Raw genomic sequence first — 6,747 nt, forward strand, 5'->3', positions numbered from 1 at the left:
GATTTATCCCACCTAACACAACGGTCTCGAGGCACAACCGTCGGCCTACAAATGACTCCAGTTTATCCTCCTTTGGGCACAGTGGCACTGCACTGTGTGTGAATATCCATATTCTTCCGTGATCCAGCTGTGAGGAGCTGTGCTGCTGTAAGCACGGGCATGCACGTGTCCCGGCAATGTGACACCTTTCAGGCAGATTCCTAAGAGGAGAACAGAGGGCCAAATTGAATTCCAGGCTATTATTGAACCCACTGTGTAGCCCAGGTTGACCTCGAACTCATGGAAATCCTCCTGCCTCTGTCTCTTGAGTGCTGGGATTACAGGTGAGTGCCATGATGCCCAGCTTGGAATTTCTATATTTAGTTTTTGATGTACCTCCATATTGATTTCCATAGTGTTTATACTAGTTTACATTCCTACCAGCAATGTCTTTTTTGGGAGGTGGGAGGCATCAGGAATTGAATTCAGGACCTTGTGCTTGCCAGGCAGGTGGTGTAGTGCTGAGCTTTATCCCTGGCCTCCCCCCCCAGTAATGCTGAAGGGTTCCTCTTCCTCCAAGCCTCACTAGCATTTGTGATTACTTGATTTCTTGATGTCCATTTTTTCTGGAGTAAAATGAAATCTCAGTGTTTTTTCAATCAGTATTTCTCTAATGGCCAACATGTGTGTGTGTGTGTGTGTGTGTGTGTGTGTGTGCGCGCGCGCGTGCGTGTGGTACTGGGGATTGAACTCAGGACCCTGCACTTGCCAGGCAAGCACTTATTCTACTGAGCTATCTCCCCCAGCCCTTGGCCAACAATTCTTAACTTTCTTTTTTTTTAAGACAGGGTCTCACTATGCAACTGAGGCTGGCCTTGAACTCACTATGTAACCTTGGCTGGTCTCAAACTCACAGCGACCCTCCTGCCTCAGCTTCTCCAGTACTAGGATTCCAGTGTGTGCCACCATGTCTGGTACTTTACTTGTTTATTTTGTTTTGCTTCTTGAGATAGGGTCTCACTGTAGAGGTTTGACTAGGCTTAAACTCACTATGTGGCCCAGGCTGAGCTCCAATTTACAGCAGTCTTCCCGCCTCAGCCTCCTGGGATTACAGGCATTCACATGCACCATGCCCAGCGGAAGAGAAGAGGCAAATCTTAGATGTCTGGATCTTGTTTGCGTGAATGAAGATCTCACCAAGACTGAAAAAAGGAGTCAATATCGTCACCATGGAGGAAACCTTCAAGGAGCCAGGGCCGTGCTGCAGGCTCTGGGCCTCATACATGCACCCGCGCGTGCGCGCACGCGCACAGACACACACACACACACACACACACACACACACACACCAGTGCTGCTCGGAGTCTTCTGCTCCTGTTTTCATGTACCTACCCTATTGTTTTTTTAGCCGCAATTATTTTTATTGTTTAATACCTGCAATTTATTAAAAGTGCACCAGCGCACCTGCCAGGCACTCTTTCAAGCCCTTTCTGCGCTTCGTCTCGTTCCCTCCTCAGAGCAGCTCAGACGGTATGTACCGTCCTGGTCCCCATTTTAGAGATGAGGAAACGACCACAGCGGCTAAGGAACTCTCGAGGGGCCCTTTCTCCGACGGGTGGTGGTCCCTGACTTGGGCTGACTGCAGCGCCCGAGCCCTATACTATTCTGGGGTCTTCCTTCTGGCGAGGAAGCCTGGAACCCGCCGGAGGCACAGACCCGCGGCCCCGAATGCTAGTTCCAGCGCCGCCGCGGACTCCAGCTCAAATCCCGGACCCTGGCCCGACTGGGCCGCCGGGTGCCCCTCACGTTTGTGCAAAGAACCATGAAATCCGGCCCCAGCGAGGCCTCCGACCCTCGCCTGCCCGCCAGCTGCTGCGCTCTGGGGCGGCTCCCAGCGGGATCGGGGCGCCATCTGCGGGAGGCGCGGCCGGGCCTCCTCCAGGCGGAGACGGCGGAGGGGGGGGCCCGCGGGGGGCGGCCGCGGGAGGCGGGGGGGGGGGGCTGCTTGCTTCGCCGGGCCGGGTCTCCTAAGCCCCCGGCCAGGGCTCCTCGCTCGGAGTCCGAGCTGCAGTTGAACAGCCTCGGGGCCTGCGCCCCTGCGCTCGGGCTTGGGCCGCGCCACCCGGATGCGTGGCCAGGGAAGGACGAGCCGGGCTCGGGATCGAGGAGCTGCAGATCGCGCGGAAGGAAGAGGGCGCGGTGCGGGTGGGGCGATGGGAAGGCGCCTGGACTCTGCCTAAGGCTCCCAAATCCAAGCGGCCGGCCCTGCCGCTCCCCCGCTGAGGTCTCGAGTCTGCGGGCGGGCCCTGCTGCGCGTCTCGGGAGGGCCCAGCTGAAAACGGCTCAGATGGGGAAAGCCTCCAGCGGAGCCCGCACAGCGCACCCTTCGTCCTGTCTACCCGGGGTCCCCACCAAGGGAACAGGTGACCCCGGGTGACCTCCACTTCCATCCACAGGGCGGTGGGCAGCAGGGGTGGCCCCTTCTGCTTGCTAGGCCCAAGCAGTGGGGTCGGCCGGGGTGTGAGCCCAGACTTCACAGGCGGCAGAAATGACATGCGACGGACACAGGCTGTGTCAGGAAGTCTTCACAAGAAAAAGAAATCCAAACACTGCCAAAAATGGCACCTGTGATGGGGAGAAAGTTCTTAGTAAAAAAGCCAACTTTTAGTTATTTTCTTGACTCTTCTTTTAGAAGAGTCACAGAGAAACTAATCTCTCACGCTAGGACTGGGCATGGAGCCCACACACATACCAGTGGCCCAGGGGCTTGGGCGGCTGAGGAAGGAGGATCACTGGAGCTCAGGAGTTGGAAGCCAGCCTGGGCACCTTAGTGAGATTCTCATCTCCAAAAACCAATATGCTATTCTATTCTTTCCCTTTAGTCACGTTTGTTTGTGGTACCGAAGACTGAACCCTGGAAATACTGAGCTACCTCCCTCAGCTCTTTTCATTTTTAAAAAATTTTGTGACAAGAGCTCACTCAGTTGCCCACTCTAATCGCCTACCTGCGACCCCATCTCAGCTTCCTGAGTTGCATGAGCCCACACATCCGGTTCTCAACCATTCTTCTCACATTAACAGCCATGCCCAAGCCCAGCCGTGGCTCTTTTTACTGCAACCCTGGGTTGGAAAAGCAAGAGTGGAATGTCTAGCAAACAGGCCGCAGGAGAGACACGAGTATGTCCGTAGTTTTTGTCTTTTGTTGGCAGTTTTGCATTGTGGGGAGCCCTTGGGCTGCAGGAATTGGAGCTTGGGAAAGCTAGAAACCTGGGGGAGCACCTGTCTTCTGCAGTGCAGAGAGATATTTTTTTCTTTATATTTTATAAGCGTCTCTGCCCAGTGTGACAGTAAGTAATGAGCTGCTAGAAAGCTGCCCCAGCCAGCCCTGCCCTGACTCCCGAGCTTTCCTAGGAAAATCTGAGAGCATCAACGCAGGCTAATTAATTGGCCTTCAGGTAGTAACTAAATCAGAGGTATCTCAGGTACCCTGGGAAAGTGGACTGCCTCTTTCCTGAGCATCAATCAGCTCAAGATTGATGAAGGCTGCTAAGGTCAGGCTTAGAAACACAAAACCATCTGCTGACCCTCTGGGGCCCGTCCTGCCGTGGAGCAATTTTAGAAGAACAGGTGTTCACTTTTAACTTAGCTCCTCTTTTCTTTTCTGCTGAAATCATGATTTTAGGTGGAAAGAGCCTCCAGTTGGTGGATGAAATTCACAGTCTATTGTAACTTAAAATAACCTGGCCCAAAGGTATTGTGAGAACCTCAGCTGACTACTACACAAAGTCACGGACTGTGCATCTCTGACAGCAGCCACTCTAAAACAGGAACCAGAGCACTGCCTAGGAGAAGCATGGCTCTTTCACTGCTGTTGTTTTGATTTTTGTTTCTTTGAGTCAGGGCCTTGCTATGGAGTTTAGGCTGGCCTTGAACTCATTTTGTAGCACAAGCTGGCCTTAAACACATGAGACCCATGTTTTGCTTCAGCCTCCCAAGTGCTGGAATTATAGGAGTGGCCACCACACCTGGCAAGTGGAGAAACTTTTTTTTTTTGTATTTTAGTTCAGGGTCTCACTACATAGGTTGGATTCATAGTGATTCTCCTGTTTTCAGCCTTCCCAGTGCACAACCACATCCAGTCTCAGCTGCCATCTCAGCACGTCCCAGGGGCGGGGCCGCACAGCACGCAGGGGATTGAACCCTGGCCACAGTGTCTGATTAAGCAGGCACTTTAATCTGCTGAGTCACTTGGCCAGCCCTGAGTAGAGAAACTTTAGACAAGTCAGTTTCCTTTCTGGGCACTGCTTTCCTCATGTATAAAATGAGGATCACAATGGCACCTAACCTAAGTAAACCCCCATGTAGTTCCAGCTCAGAGGTCTCAGCTTTAGTCATTTTGCTGTGCCCTGCACAGCTCTGATTGGTCCTGGGGAAAAGTGTTGAGGGGATGAAGCAATATAGACAAGAGACAAAAGCTGAGGTCAGGTAGAGACCTCTCTCCTTATGAGAGAAGAGGAGCTGAATAACCATGATAGGTGTGACTAATGACTGGAATTGTCTCCAGCAAGATGTTTTTCTTAGGACTGAGGTAGCTTGATTGCTTTAGGTGCTTTGACCCTGTTTTGCCCCCACACATGTGACCACTTTCCAGCTTTATCCACTTCCTGTATCATTTGTGGATTTTTCCTTAGAACCTAATAATTGTTCAAGGAAACTCCCTAAACTTTTTGTGAAAGCTGAAAATATCTTCTGCAATTGTTTTTGTGGCAGGAAGTTTGCAAGTAGGCTCGGAAAGCATTGTCCAGTTCTCCTTGCTGCCGATTGGCTGCTGCCCTGTAGCTCATCTCCAGCAGGTGCACCAGTGTTCCTGCATCGGAACAGGCTGCTCTGTGCATGTAGCTATCTCAAGTAGTCTTGATTTTGTTCTACTTAAAGCCTCAAAATGCCTAAGCTGCTGCCCAAATGCTCTGCATCTTCTAAGGCTTTATTAATACAAAATCTTATTAAATTAAGCTACATAACTAGAGGAGACATATCATATGTAGGATTTAAACTATAGCAATAGGCATCTATAGGCATTTTTCTGACTATATGTGAAATCTGGTTTTTCAGTGTCAGGGGTGGGGGTGTTGAAGGGGTATTTTCATGGGTGAGGTCCCCCAAAAAAATAATGAGGAACAGACACCAGCAACAAGCGCAGGCAGCATCTTCATTTTCCACCTCATGCATATTGGCCATCATCACACGTTTACATCCTTGAACACTGACTTAACCCGGCAGCGCAAGCACAGGTATCCACGCTAAGCCATGCTCACAAGTGCGAGCAGTGGGGTCCTGGCCGAAGACACCCTCAGATGCGAGGCCTTTGAAACACTTCTGCAGTGGCTTCCCACCCCACAATGTGCAGGTGCTCTACGAACATAACCCCTGCAGATTTCAGGTGTCACTGTACATCCAATTTTAAAATCAAGATGCTGGCTGGGAATATAATTCAGTGCCACATTTTCCTAGCATGTATAAAGCCCTTTGGTCAATCTCCAGCACCACAGAAAACAAGTAAATAAAGTGGACAAAAACTTAAACTGACAACTTTCACAAAAGATGATGCAACCACTTGGAAACCCCACAGTGACCCACCTCACCAGGCCAGTCTGTATAGGAGCCTACAACAGCTTGAGGCTTTGGAAAGACAATCAGATATGAACCATAACAATATACTGCACAGGGGCTGGAGAGATGGTTCAGTAGAATAAGCACTTGCCTGGCAAGCGGAAGGGTCTGAGTTCAATCCTTGGTACCACCAAAAAAAAAAAAAAAACCAAAACAAAACAAAAAAAAACCAATATACTGCACAATCTCATTTGGTTTATAATAGCCTCAAGACAGACTACTGATTTATAGTGAGAGAGAACAGTGATTCTTGTAGGGAGAGAGGAAGAATTTTGTTTTGTTTTGTTTTGTTTAGAATTACAGCTCTTTATTTGAAAATCTGATCTGCCAATTTAGCGTTTTCCACCAACTTGTGCAGCAGAAACTTTCTCGGGCTTCCCAATCTCTGCTTAGGCGCTGCCTTTGTGGGAGCCTTCGCGGCAGCCATCGCAGTCTTTCCAGATGCTGGCTTAGCCTTTTTTGCTTCCTTGGCAGCCCTGATAGCTTGTTCTCTTTGGGCCTTTCTAACTTCTGGTTTCTGATTCCTCTTGGCCATTATGTCAGCAAGAGATGCACCAGTGATAGCCCTCTGGAATTTTACTGCTCGTTGTGTTCTTTTCTTTTGAATTTCTTCCGACTGTCCCTTTTTGTGCTTTCTTCTGTAGAGGACAGTCCAGTTTATTTGCCGAGGATTTCTCTTGGAAAGGAATGCAAACTCTCATTTTGCATTCAGAAACTGGAAGACCTTCCCGTCAGTCCTGGCGTAGCGCCTCCCATGTCCCGGGTAGATCTTGTACCTCCTGAAGGTGCACAGCTCGACTTTCATGGTGGCAGCTGGCAGTCAAGGTGGAAGATGGTGAAAAGAAGTGAGAGAAAGAGTTTAAGGAAAACAGAAGGACATGAGAGGACTTTCTGTGGTGATGGAAAAATTGATTCAGACCATAGATACACAATGGAGATTTATATTAAAATACATATGACTAAGGTAATGATCCTGAGACTCTCCAGAAAATTTTTGAATCTAGCAGTTAATTGGAAAGATTCTCACCCTAACTATATATACTGATACCTGTGAACTAAGCAACTGCACTGCAGATGGTAATCTGTAATAGTAGTTTC

The 6,747-nt window shown here is 49.7% G+C and overlaps 1 pseudogene; it reads right to left on the minus strand.

Annotated features, from left to right (window-relative positions):
* Nucleotides 1–5,981: 5,981 nt before the first annotated feature.
* On the minus strand, nucleotides 5,982–6,454 carry LOC101584533 (annotated as a pseudogene).
* Nucleotides 6,455–6,747: the final 293 nt, after the last annotated feature.

The sequence above is a fragment of the Octodon degus genome, unplaced genomic scaffold (genome assembly GCF_000260255.1).
Source record: "Octodon degus isolate 3935 unplaced genomic scaffold, OctDeg1.0 scaffold00046, whole genome shotgun sequence".
NCBI classification, from domain to species: domain Eukaryota; kingdom Metazoa; phylum Chordata; class Mammalia; order Rodentia; family Octodontidae; genus Octodon; species Octodon degus.